The sequence below is a fragment of the Herpailurus yagouaroundi genome, unplaced genomic scaffold (assembly GCF_014898765.1).
Source record: "Herpailurus yagouaroundi ecotype Mexico unplaced genomic scaffold, PumYag 181, whole genome shotgun sequence".
Lineage (NCBI taxonomy): Eukaryota > Metazoa > Chordata > Mammalia > Carnivora > Felidae > Herpailurus > Herpailurus yagouaroundi.
This window is the reverse complement of record NW_024412412.1, coordinates 28,241,981-28,256,058: the sequence shown is the minus strand read 5'-3', so window position 1 is coordinate 28,256,058 and position 14,078 is coordinate 28,241,981.

Sequence of the window (14,078 nt, the reverse complement as noted above, 5' to 3'; positions counted from 1 at the left end):
GAGACAAATGAAAATGAAAACACAGTGGTCCAAATATTTACAATGCAGCAAAAACAATTTTTTTAATGTTTTTATTTATTTTTGAGACAGAGAGAAAACACTAGCTGGGGAGGGGCAGAGAGAGAGGGAGAGAGAGAACCCCAAGCAGGCTCTACTGTCAGCACAGAGCCTGACGTGGGACTTGATCTCAGAAACTGTGAGATCATGACCTGAGCCAAAATAGAGTCAGACCTTTAAGCAACTGAGCCACCCAGGTGCCCCAAGCAAAAGCAATTCTAAGAGGGAACCTGATAGCACTATGGGCCTATCTCCTCAAAAAGCAAGAAACATCTGGGATGCCTGGGTGGCTCAGTTGGTTAAGCGTCCAACTTCAGCTCAGGTCATGATCTTGCAGTTAGTGGGTTCGAGCCTGCGTCAGGCTCTGTGCTGACAGCTCAGATCCTGGAGCCTGCTTCAGATTTTATGTCTTGCTCGCTCTCTCTCTCTCTCTCTCTGCCCCTCCTCTGCTTGTGTTCTATCTCAAAAATAAACATTAAAAAAAAAAAAGGCAAGAAACAACCTAACCTTACACCTAAAGCAACGAGAAAAAGAACAAAGCCCAAGACAGTAAAAGGAAAGAAAAAATAAAGATTAGAGCAGAAATAAATGAAATAGAGACTAAAAACACAATGAAACTGGGAGCTAGTTCTTTGAAAAGGTCAACAAAATTGATGAACCTTTAGTAAGACTCATTTAAAAAAAGAGAGAACTCAAATAAATAAAATCAGAATTGAAACAGGAAAAGTAACAATCAACACCACAGAAATATAAAGGATTGTAAGAGTAGTGTTACTAAAAATAATATGCCAACAAATTGGACAATCTAGAGAACATGGATAAATTCCTAGAAACATAAAATCTTCCAAAATCGAATCAGGAAGAAACGGAAAATTTGAACAGACTGATTGCTAGCAAAGAAATTGACTCATTAATCAAAAATCTCCCAGCAAAAGTCCAGGACCAGATGGCTTCACAGGTGAATTCTACCAAACATTTAAAGAAGAGTTAATACCAGGGCACCTGGATGGCTCAGTCTGTTGGGCGTTTGACCTCAGCTCAGGTTCCATCCCCATGTTGGGCTCTGTATGGACAGCTCAGAGCCCTCCCCTGCTCATTCTGTCTCTCAAAAATAAAAAATAAAATAAAATAAAAACTACTCTCTCAAAAAAAAATTTTTTTTAAAGAATGAATGAATGAATGAATGAATGAATAAAAATAAAGAAGAGTCGGTACCTACTGTCTCAAACTATTCTAAAAAATACAAGTGGAAGGAAAGCTTCCAAATTCTGAGGCCAGCATTATCCAAATACCAAAAACAGATAAAGACCTCACAAAAAAAGAAAACTAGAGGCCGATATCTCTGGTGAACACAGATGTAAAACTCCTCAACAGAATGTTAGCAAACTGAATCCAACAATACATTAAAAAGTCATTTACCACAATCAAGTGGGATTTATTCTGGGGATGCAAGGGTGGTTCAATGTTTACAAATTAATCAATGTGATACATTCTATCAACAAGAAGAAGAATAAAAACCATATGATCATTTCAGTAGATGCAGAAAAACCACTCAATAAAGTACAGCATCCACATCCATTTATGATAAAAACTTTCAACAGAATTGATTTAAAGGAAATATGCCTCATATGTGAAAATCTCACAGCTAACATACTCATTGGCGAAAAACAGATTTTCCTCTAAGATCAGGAAAAAGACAAGAATGTCCGCTCTCACCACTTTTATTCAACATTGTACTGGAAGTCCTAGCTGCAGCAATCAGACAAAAAAATAAAAGGCATCCAAGTTGGTAAAGAAGAAGTAAAACTTTCACTATATGCAGATGATAGGATACTATATAGAGAAAACCGTAAAGACTCCATCAAAAAACTACTAGAACTGATAAATGAATTCAGTAAGGTCACAGGATACAGTGTTAAATACGGAAATCCACTGCATTTCTATACACTAATAATGACATAGCAGAAAGAGAAATTAAGAAGACACTCCCATTTAAAATTTAAAAATTTAAACTCCCATTTAAAATTTAAAAAAAGAGTAAAATACTTAAGAATAAACTTAACAAAAGATGTATTCCAAAACCTGTTAAAAACTGATGAAGAAATTGAAGATGACACAAACAAATGGAAAAATATCTATGCTCATGGATTGGGAGAACCAATACTGTTAAAATGTCCCACACTGCTCAAAACAATCTACAAATATAATGCAATCCCTATCAAACTACCAACTGCATTTCTCATAGAACTTGAACAAATAACCCTAAAATTTGTATGGAACCACAAAAAACCCCACATAGGCAAATCAGTCTTGAAAAAGCAGCACAAAACTGGAAGTATCATAATCCCAGATTTAAAAGCTATAGTAATCAGTAAGTTTATCATATAGTAAACAGTATGGTACTGGCACAAAAATAGACATATAGATTGACAGAACAGAATAGAGAACCCAGAAATAAATCCACAGTTTTATGGTCAATTAACTTACAATGGGAGAGGCAAGAATATACAATAGAAAAAAGGCAAACTCTTCACTAAATGGTACTGGGAAAACTGGACAGTACATGCAAAAGAAACTGGACCCTTTTCGTATACCATACATGCAAAGAAAATTCAAAATGGATTAAAGACCTAAATGTGATACCTGAAACCATAAAATCCCTAGAAGAAAACATAGGCAGCAATCACTTTGATATCAGCCATAGAAACACTTTTCTGGATAGGTCCCCTTTGGCAATGGAAACAAAACCAAAAATAAACTATGGGGACTACACCAAAATAAAAATCTTTTTGTACAGTGAAGGAAACCATCAACAAGGCAAAATGACAACCTACTGAATGGCAGAAGATATTTGCAAATGATATATCTGAAAAGGGGTTAATATCCAGAATATATAAAAAACTTATACAACTCAATACCAAAAAAACAAATAATCGAATTAAAAATGAGCAGAGGATATGAATAGACATTTTTCCATGGAAGACGTATGGATGGCCAATAGTATTAAAAGGTGTTCATCACCACTTACCATCAGAGAAATGCAAATCAAAACTACAATGAGATATCACCTCAGTCCTGTCAGAATGACTAATAAAAAACACAAATAACAAGTGTTCACAAGGATGTGAAGAAAAAGGAACTGATGGAAATGTAAGCCGGTACTACCAGCCATTATGGAAAACAGTATGGCAGTTCCTCAAAAAATTAAGAACAGAAGTATCATATGATCCAATAATTCCACTACTGGGTATTTACCCAAAGAAAATAAAAACACGAATTTAAGGGGCGCCTGGGTGGCTCAGTCGGTTAAGCGTCCGACTTCAGCCAGGTCACGATCTCGCGGTCCGTGAGTTCGAGCCCCACTCGGGCTCTGGGCTGACGGCTCAGAGCCTGGAGCCTGCTTCCGATTCTGTGTCTCTCTCTCTCTCTGCCCCTCCCCCGTTCATGCTCTGTCTCTGTCTCAAAAATAAATAAACGTTTTTAAAAAATTTAAAAAACACGAATTTAAGAAGATATGTGCACCCCTATGTTTATTGCAGCATTATTTAAAATAGCCAGGGTATGGTAGCAACCCAAGTGCCCATGGATGCACTTAGATGAATAAATGAAGATGTGGTGTATAATACAATGGAATATTACTTGGCCATAAAAAATAATGAAATCTTGCCATTTGGATCAGAGGGTATAATGCTAAGTGAAATAAGTGGGTCAGAGAAAGGAAATACCATATGATTTCACTCATATGTGAAATTTAAGAAATAAATGAATGAAAAAAGAAACAAAAAAACAGACTCTTAAATACAGTGAACAAACTAGTCGTTGTTAGAGGGGAGGCGGTGGGTGAAATAGGTGAAGGGGATTAAGAGTACACTTATCTTGATGAGCACCGAGTAGTATACGGAACTGTTGAATCACTATATCGTACACCTGGAACTAATATAACACATCAATAACTGATGTTGGTGAGAACATAGAGAAATTGGAGCGCTCTTACACTGCTATCAAAAAATGTAAGACGGTATAGCCCCTTTGGGAAACTTGGCAGTTTCTTAAGCATAAAATTACCTTGTGCCTAGCAATTTTACTTGTACATATCTACCCAAGAGAAACTATAATACATGTTGATACAAAGATAAGTATGCAAATATTTATAGCAACATCAACTATAATAGCCAAAAACTGGAAACAATCTAAATGTCCATCAACTGCTGAATGAATAGACAGAAATGTTATATTCATACAACAGTAAAGTACTATTAATAAAAAGGAAAAAAAGGGGGGGCACCTGGGTGGCTCAGTCAATTAAGCCTTCGACTTCGGCTCAGGTCATGATCTTGTGGTTCCTGGGTTCGAGCCCCGCTTCAGATTCTGTGCTGACAGCTCAGAGCCTGGAGCTTGCTTGCGATTCTGTTTCCCTCTCTCTCTCTGCCCCTCCTCCCCCTCTCATACTCTGTCTCTGTCTCTCAAAAATAAATAAACATTGAAAAATAATGGGGCGCCTGGGTGGCTCAGTCGGTTGAGCGTCCGACTTCGGCTCAGGCCATGATATCGAGGTTTGTAAGTTTGAGCCCCGCATGGGGCTCTGTGCTAACAGTTCAGAGCCTGGAGCCTGCTTCAGATTCTGTGCCTCCCTCTCTCTCTGACCCTCCCCTGTTCAAGCTCTGTCTCTGTCTCAAAAATAAAATAAAGGGGCGCCTGGGTGGCTCAGTCGGTTGAGCAGCCGACTTCGGCTCAGGTCATGATCTCGCGGTCCGTGAGTTCGAGCCCCGCGTCGGGCTCTGTGCTGACAGCTCAGAGCCTGGAGCCTGTTTCAGATTCTGTGTCTCCCTCTCGCTGACCCTCCCCCGTTCATGCTCTGTCTCTCTCTCTCTCAAAAATAAATAAACGTTAAAAAAAAAAAATTAAAATAAAATAAAATAAAATAAAAACATTAAAAAAATTTTTGTTTAAATAAATAAATGCATAAAATAAATAAATAAAAAGTAATAAACTGAAATGTATTACAACATGAATTTCACAATGTGCTAGTGAAAGAATGAAACATGAGAAACTACATATATTCCACTTATATGAAAATTGCAGAAAAAGATACATTTATAGGGACAGAAGTAGATTAGTGTTTGCCTTGGGGTGGCCAGTAGAAATGGGAAGTAACTGTAAATAGGCATGAGGGATCTTACTGGAACAATGAAAATGTTCTAAGACTGATTTATTGTCATAGCTGTTTCATTTGATAAATTTTCCCAAAAATCTCTTTTTAACGTTTATTTATTTTTGAGACAGAGAGAGACACAGCATGAATGGGGGAGGGTCAGAGAGAGAAGGAGACACAGAATTTGAAAGAGGCTCCAGGCTCTGAGCTGTCAGCACAGAGCCCGACGCGGGGCTCGAACTCACGGACCGCGAGATCATAACCTGAGCCAAAGTCGGATGCTCAACCGACGAGCAGCCCAGGCGCCCCATCTTTTTTTTTTTTTTTTTTTAATTTTTTAAAAAAATTTTTTAACGTTTATTCATTTTTGAGAGACAGAGACAGAGTATGAGCGGGGAAGGGGCAGAGAGAGAGGAAGACACAGAATCTGAAGTAGGCTCCAGGCTTGGAGCTGTCAGCACAGAGCCCGAAACAGGGCTCAAACTCATGAACTGTGAGATCATGACCTGAGCCGAAGTCGGACGCTCAACCAATGAGCCACCCAGGCACCCCATCTTTTTTTTTTTTAATATATTAATTTCCACACCCAACCTGTAACTCAAACCTGCACCCCCAAAATCCAGAGTTGTATGCTCTACTGACTGAGCCAACCAGGCACTCCCAAAAGTCTTTTATTTGTACCCTTGAAATGGGAAAATGTTATATATAAACTATACCTTAGTGAAACTGTTTACAGAACAAAATAAAACCTGTGCAATGTAGGGGCAGCTTGGTGGCTCTGTCAGTTGAGTGTTGGACTCTTGATTTCAGGTCATGGTCTCACGGTTCATGGTATGGAGCCCCACGCTGGACTCTGTGCTGACAACTTGGAGCCTGCATGGGTTCTCTCCCTTTTTCTCTCTCTGCTCCTTCCCAACTCATGCTTGCTCATTCTCATTCTCTCTCTCTCTCTCTCAAAATAAATAAGTATACATTTAAAAAAACAACAGGGGCACCTGGGTGGCTCAGTCAGTTAAGAGTCGACTTTGGCTCAGTTCATGATCTTGCAGTTCATGAGTTTGAGCCCCTCACTGGGTTCTGTGCTGATGGCTCAGAGCCTGGAGCCTGCTTCAGATTCTGTGTCTCCTCTCTCTGCCCCTCCCCTGCTCTCTCTCTCTCTCTCAAAAATAAACATTAAAAAAAAAACAACACAACAAACTTGTGCAATGTAACCAAACCAGTCTTTAAAGGGAAATTTATAACTAAGTGCTTGTATTATTATTATTATTTTTTTAAACATTTTTATTTATTTTTGGGACAGAGAGAGACAGAGCATGAACGGGGGAGGAGCAGAGAGAGAGGGAGACACAGAATCGGAAACAGGCTCCAGGCTCTGAGCCATCAGCCCAGAGCCTGATGCGGGGCTCGAACTCACGGACCGCGAGATCGTGACCTGGCTGAAGTCGGACGCTTAACCGACTGCGCCACCCAGGCGCCCCTAAGTGCTTGTATTATAATAAAGGAAGAGTTTAATATTAATGAACTAAGTGTTTACTACTCCATAAAAGTTAAAAGATTACAGCAAATATTAAAAGAAATAAAATATTCCAAAGAAAAGATCAACAAAACCAAAGCTGATACTTGAAGACTAATAAAATATGAAGGAAAGGAAGACACAAATAAAAGCCTGAGTTTTGCAAAATAGAAGATTCAAAAGGGAATAAAAAAATTAAAAGGGTACTATGAATACTATTTGCCAATAAATTGAAAACAAACAATGAGCAAATTACTGGAGTATCTTGACCTTATCAAAACGGACTAAAAAATAAATGGAGTCTAAATACTCATCTTACCAGGGGTGCCTGGCTGGCTCAATCAGTAGAGCATGCAACTCTTGATCTTGGGGTTTTGAGTATGAGCCCCACGTTGCGTGTAGAGATTAAAAATAAAATCTGGGGGCACCTGGGTGGCTCAGTTGGTTAAGGGTCTGACTCTTGATTTCAGTTCATTTCAGCTCAGATCATTTCATGAGCTCACGGTTCATGTGTTTGAGCCCCAAGTTGCATTGGGCTCTGTGCTGACAGCATGATGGAACTTGTTTGGGATTCTCTCTCTCTCCTTCTCTCTCTGCCCCTCCCTCACTCTCAAAGTAAATAACTTAAAAAAAATAAATTTATAGTCTACCTTCAAGTGATATCCCACCACTTCACGTACAGAACCTTTCACTAGTATACTTCCATTGATCCCCTCACACTTTCTGCTACCGTTGTCTTACATCTTTCTTTTACAAGTATTAAAAATCCCATAGAACATTATCACTTTGTTTAAACAGTAGACTATCATGTAAAGTGATTTATATAATAAGGAAAACCTTTTATGTATGTACTCAGGTCAATCTATACCATTTCCAATGCACTTAATTCCTTTATGTAAATTCATATTTCCATCTCGTATAATGTTTTTTTTCTTCTGAAAGGTTTACTTGAATATTTCTTGTAAGGCAAGTCTGCTGGTAATGCATTCCTTCAGCTTTTGTATATCTTAGAAAGTATTTGGGGGCGCCTGGGTGGCTCAGTTGGTTGAGCATCCGACTTCGTCTCAGGTCATGATCTCACAGTTCATGGGTTTGAGCCCTGAGTCGGGCTCTGTGCTGAATGCTTGCTTGGAGCCTGAAGCCTGCTTGGGATTCTGTGTCTCCTTCTCTCTCTGTCCCTCCCCCGCTCATGCTCTGTCTCAAAAATAAATAAATGTAAAAAAAAAATTTTTTTTTTAAGTATTTGTTTCAGCGCACATGGGTGGCTCAGTTGGTTAAGCAAATGACTTCGGTTCACATCATGATCTTGGGGTTCGTGAGTTCAAGCCCCTCATTGGGCTTGCTGCTGTCAGCATGGAGCCCGTTTTGGAGCCTCTGTCCCCTCCCACTCTCTGCCCCTACCCCACTCATGCTCTCTCTCACAAAAATAAAACATTAAAAATTTTTTAATAAAATTTAAAAAATAAAATAAAATAAAGTATTTGTTTCATGTTCTATTTTGAAAGATATTTTCTCCATTGTCCCTGCGTACCTGTATCGGAGAGAGGGTTTTCCTCTGTGCTCGGTCTGTGTGTTGTGGTTGCAGCCTGCTGGTGCCTGGGACCGGGTGCCAAGTTCATGGCAGGAGCAGGAGAGATGCCCTATTGTCCTAACTCCGCCTCCATCTCAGGCAGGCCCTTTGTGCTTTGACTTCCCAGGTGAGGTTTTCTCAGGGTTCCTGCTCTTCCTACCTGTGGCAACCAAACTCCGCCTTGTATCTGTGGTTGGTCTAGGGTGGCTGTTTGCTGCGCCGCCCCCAGCAATAGCCAGCATCTGTTTCGTATCTGTATCCAGCCCTCCCCCAGGAATGAGAATGTTTGCTTCTACTCTTCCCCTGGGAGCAATAAATCTTTACCTATGTCTTTGGAGAGGCAGATGGATCTTCCTTTTACTGCTTCTCCAGCCAACAATAGATCTATGCCAGCGTCCTGAGGTCTTCGTACTTGGTGAACCGCCTATGGTTCCGCCTATGGTCCTCTACAAAGAGGCTTTGTAGAGGAGAAGGATCCTAGAAAGCTAGTGGAGCTTTAAACTCATTCCTCCACAGCCAGCAATCACCTCCTCATTTGCAACCAGGTTGGCCTTTCCTGGTCTCCTGCACCTGTCTTGCTCCCCTCCACAAACACCTGGCGAATGAAGGCTGATAGTGAAGTGCTTTCAGGTGAGTGGAAACTCCCTTTCTGTCTCAGACCACCGGCCAGGACTGGCTTTGAGGCGGATGCCTTGTGCGGCCACATACAGCCCACACCTAGAAGGTCCTCACGCTTGATTTAATGCTCGCTGTCACCATCTGGAATTCTTCATTTTCCAGCGAGGTTTCCCACATTTTCATTTTGCACTAAGACTCACAAATTAAATAGCCAGTCCCATTCCAAAGTGATACAGCGGCCCACGCTTGGCCTTTAAAAATGTTAAAATCTTAGCTGGATTTGTCTTATCTGTTTGTATAGCACCCACAATTCTACCGAACCTCTTCCTGTCTCTCCTTGTAGTGGATTATCCCCCTTTGGAATTCTGGTTCCGTGAATCCTTTGCAGCCTCAGCAATCTGAGGCTCAAAAATGTTATGGTTTTGTGCATCATCCAGCTGCTTCTTGTTAGAGAAAAACATTCTTTACAGCTTTATCCTAAGTAGAAGGATACGTACGGTTTAGAAGGATATGTATTGTTATTTTTAGGATCTGTTTCAGCTAGCAGAACAATTAACTGATTAAGACTAGTCCCCCCCCCATCTCCTGCCACCTTTATTTATTTTTAATTTTTAAAAATGTTTTAATGTTTATTTTTGAGAGACAGAGCATCAGTGGGGGAGGGGCAGAGAGAGGGAGAGAGAGAGAGAGAGAGACATAGAATCTGAAGCAGGCTCCAGGCTCTGAGCTCTCAGCACAGAGCCCAACGACATGGGACTCAAACTCACAAACCACGAGATCATGACCTGAGCTGAAATCGGTTGCTCAACCGACTGAGTCACCCAGGCGCCCCTGCCCTTTTTTTTTTTAATCTTAAGCCTGTTGATATCATTAAACAGTTTATCATGGAAATTATACAGAATTAGAAAGAAGAGTATGAGATACCCTAATGTACCTTTTATTAGGCTTTAATATTTATTCAGCTATATGCCCACCTACTGTCCTCTCCCCATTATTTTGAAGCAGATTTTTACCATAATTCCTATGATATTGCAGCATATATCTTTAGAGATAAAGATTCTTTTCTTTCTCACCTAACCACAATGCCATCATCATACCTAAAAATAATTCCTTACTTACGTTTCTAATTTTTCCAACTCATTTCAAAGGGACTATAGTATAAAAAATAGTATTATTGGGGCACCTGGGTGGCGCAGTCGGTTAAGCATCCGACTTCAGCCAGGTCACGATCTCGCGGTCCGGGAGTTCGAGCCCCGCGTCAGGCTCTGGGCTGATGGCTCAGAGCCTGGAGCCTATTTCCGATTCTGTGTCTCCCTCTCTCTCTGCCCCTCCCCCGTTCATGCTCTGTCTCTCTTTGTCCCAAAAATAAGTAAACGTTGAAAAAAAATTAAAAAAAAAATAGTATTATTAACCAAGAATCTAAAGATTTAAGGTTTGTGTCCTTTCTCTCCATCCAGGGGAAGAAATTAGTTTTGTAACCAAGGAAACAACCATCTATCATTAGCGCTTTAGCGGTACAACTAACAGTGTTTTTTCTTTGCTTAAAGAAAAATATATTGCTATGCAAAGAAATAGCCCCAATGATGTTTGTGTTAGAAATTGGGGACACAGGAGGAAACTTTATGCCGCAAATTTTAAAGGCCATTTGCTAATTACTAAAATTTGGCTTTTTAAAAGAGAACAAAGATTGTTTTTTTTTTAAATATGAAATTTATTGTCAAATTGGTTTCCATACAACACCCAGTGCTCATCCCGACACAAAGATTGTTTTTTAACGATAATATTTTCTGTAGTCTGTATCCTTGGAAATGGATGATGATGGACAACTGAAAATAGAGTCTATGAAAGTCTGTGATCAGAACAGGTAAATACGGAAGTGTTTGTTCATTTTCTATTGTATTTCTATCTGCACTTGAGTCTATTTCAAAGAATAGTGGAAGCTTACTGTTTGAAAGGAGCCCTAAGACATATTGCCAGCTACAGAAGCCAAAGAATCTACCCAGAACAGCAAAAGGCATTCACCCTAAGGCCATTTCAACCTGTTAGGGAAAATATCCTGAATGTTTCTTGTACTAGTTCTCCCTTGCCACATAAAAATTTCCCCACCGTGGAGCTGGCTACCACAGTTCCTAAGTAGCACAGTTTCTTGTTAGCTTTCACAATATCAGTTTTTCAAGGGGTCTAAAAATGTGGGGTCCTTTTTGCTTTTTTAATCAATTGTACATAAGCATAGAAAGTCCAACAGGACACATTTTTTTTTCCAACGTTTATTTTTTTGGGGGACAGAAAGAGACAGAGCATGAACGGGGGAGGGGCAGAGAGAGAGGGAGACACAGAATCGGAAACAGGCTCCAGGCTCCGAGCCATCAGCCCAGAGCCCGACGCGGGGCTCGAACTCCCGGACCGCGAGATCGTGACCTGGCTGAAGTCGGACGCTTAACCGACTGCGCCACCCAGGCGCCCCAGGACATACTTTTAGTATACAATTTTAGTCACACTTATTTCTGGGTATTGAGATTATGGGTTATTTTGTTTTCATAACTTTGTAAAGTTTTGAAACCCTTTGAGGACATCCGACTTCGTCTCAGGCCATGATCTCACGGTTCGTGGGTTGGTTGGAGCTCCGCATTGGGCTCTGGAGCCTGCTTTGGCTCTGTCTCCTTCTCTCTCTGCCCCTCCCCGTTCATACTCTGTCTCTCTCAAAAATAATTATTTAAAAAAAATTGAGGGGGGGGGGTCCCTGGGTGGCTCAGTCAGTTAAGCATCCATCTTTGATTCAGGTCATAATCTTGTGGTTCATAGGTTCAAGCCCCGTGTCGGGTTCTGTGCTGACAGCTCACAGCCTGGAGCCTGCTTTGGACTCTGTGTCTCCCTCTCTCTGCCACACCTCCCCTGTTTGTTGTCTCTCTCTCTCAAAAATAAACATTTTTTAAAAAATTAAAAAAAAAATTGAAACCCTTTCACAATCAATTTGAGTCTTTTCATTAAAAAAATTTTTTTAATGTTTATTATTTTTGAGAGAGAGAGAACAAGCAAGGGAACAGTAGAGAGAGAGGGAGGCACAGAATCTGAAGCAAGCTTCAGGCTCTGAGCTGTCAGCACAGAGCCCCACACAGGGCTCAAAGTAACAAGCTGTGAGATCATGACTTGAGCTGAAGTCGGATGCTCAACTGGCTGAGCCACCCAAAGCGCACCCCCTTTTTTCATTTTGTTTTCAATGTGGGATATTCCAGAGACCAAAAAAAAAAAAAAAAAAGAAAAAAATGTTAAAGGTGAGACAACTTATTTTTTTCAAACATATATTAAACATATACTGTATACTAAGTACTTCTGGAGGGAGAAAAAGATACAATTCTTGCTTTTAAGGAACTGTTTGGGAAAACAAAAACATACCTATAGTACAGTGTAATAAATTCTACAGAAAAGGTAAAAGGAGCACTAAAGAGGGGCCAAAACACAAGAGGAGTCAAGTTAACTTTCTTAAAATGTTCATTTGTTTTGAGAGAGAGAGTGGGGTTAAAGCAGAGAGAGAGGGAGAGAATCCCAAGCAGACTCTGCACCACCAGGGCAGAGCCTAACGCGGGCATCTGTGAGATCATGACCTGAGCTGAAATAAGGTTCCCCAGAACAAGGAGCTTTTTATACCACACTTGAGAGTGGGACTTGGTATTATCGTACATGAATACACCATTGCAGGAAAATGAAATGACCAGATATGAAAACAAACAAAAAAAACCACCCAGGGGCGCCTGGGTGGCTCAGTTGGTTAGGTGTCTGACTCTTGGTCTTGGCAGGTCATGATCTTACAATTCATGGGTTTGAGTCCATCAGGCTCTACACTGGCCATGCAGAGCCTGCTTGGGATCTCTCTTCCTCTCACTGCTCCTCCCCTGCTCACTCTGTGTCTCTCAAAAGAAGTAAACTTAAAAAAGTGTAAAAAAGCTCACCTGTATTTTCATGTTTTCATTGTTTTACTATTATTTTATTTTTAGAGAGAGAACATGAGTTGGGGAGAAGGACAGAGGGAGAGAAAGAATCATAAGCAAGCATGGAGTCTGACACAGGGCTCGATCCCACAACTCTGGGATCAAGACCTGAGCTGAAATCAGGAGTTGGACGCTCAACTGAGTCACCCAGGCACCTTCCCATTGTTTTATTTATAAAAATATTGATCCACCTGGAACTTCCAAATGTTCCAATTTAATGTAAGGTGAAATGAAATAAACCTTGACACTGATTAAGTAAACAAAACATAGCTATCAAAAAGAACTTTATTTTTTTTAAGCCTTTTTTTCACCTTTTTGTTTTTATTTTAATCACCCAGTGTTCATCACAAGTGCACTCCTTAATCCCTATCACCTATTTCACCCATCCTCCCACTCACCTCCCCTCTGGCAACTGTCAGTTTGTCCTCTATAGTTAAGAGTCTGTTTCTTGGTTTGTCTTTTTCCCTTTGCTTATTTGTTTCTTAAATTCTACATGAGTGAAATAATATGGTATCTTTCTCTTACTTTGCTTAGCATTATACTCTCTAGCTCCATCCATGTTGTTGCAAATGGCAAGATTTCATTCCTTTTTATGGCTGAATAATATTCCATTGTGTATGTATACCACATCTTCTTTGTCCATTCATCAACTGATGGACACTTGGGCTGCTTCCGTATCTTCGCTATTGTCAATAATGCTGCTATAAACATACAGGGGCATGTATTGCTTTGAATTAGTACTCTTGTGTTCTTCGCCTACTTAGTAGTGTGATTGCTGGATCATAAGAGTTCAATTTTTAACGTTATGAAGAACCTCCACACTGTTTTCCACAGTGGCTGCACCTGTTTGCATTCCCACCAACAGTGCAAGAGGGTTCCCCTCTCTTCACATCCTCACCAAAACCTGTTTCCTGTACTATTGATTTTAGCCATTCTGACAGGAGCAAGGTGATACCTCGTTATAGTTTCGATTTGCATTTTCCCTGAGATGATGAGTAATGTTGAGCATCTTTTCATGTGTCTGTTGGCCGTCTGTATGTCTTCTTTGGAGAAATGTCTGTTCATATCTTCTGCCCATTTTTAATTGGATAATTTGTTTTTTGGGTGTTGAGTTTGTAAGTTCTTTATATATTTTGGGTACTAACCCTTCACTGGATATCAAAAAGAACTGTAAAGCATTAG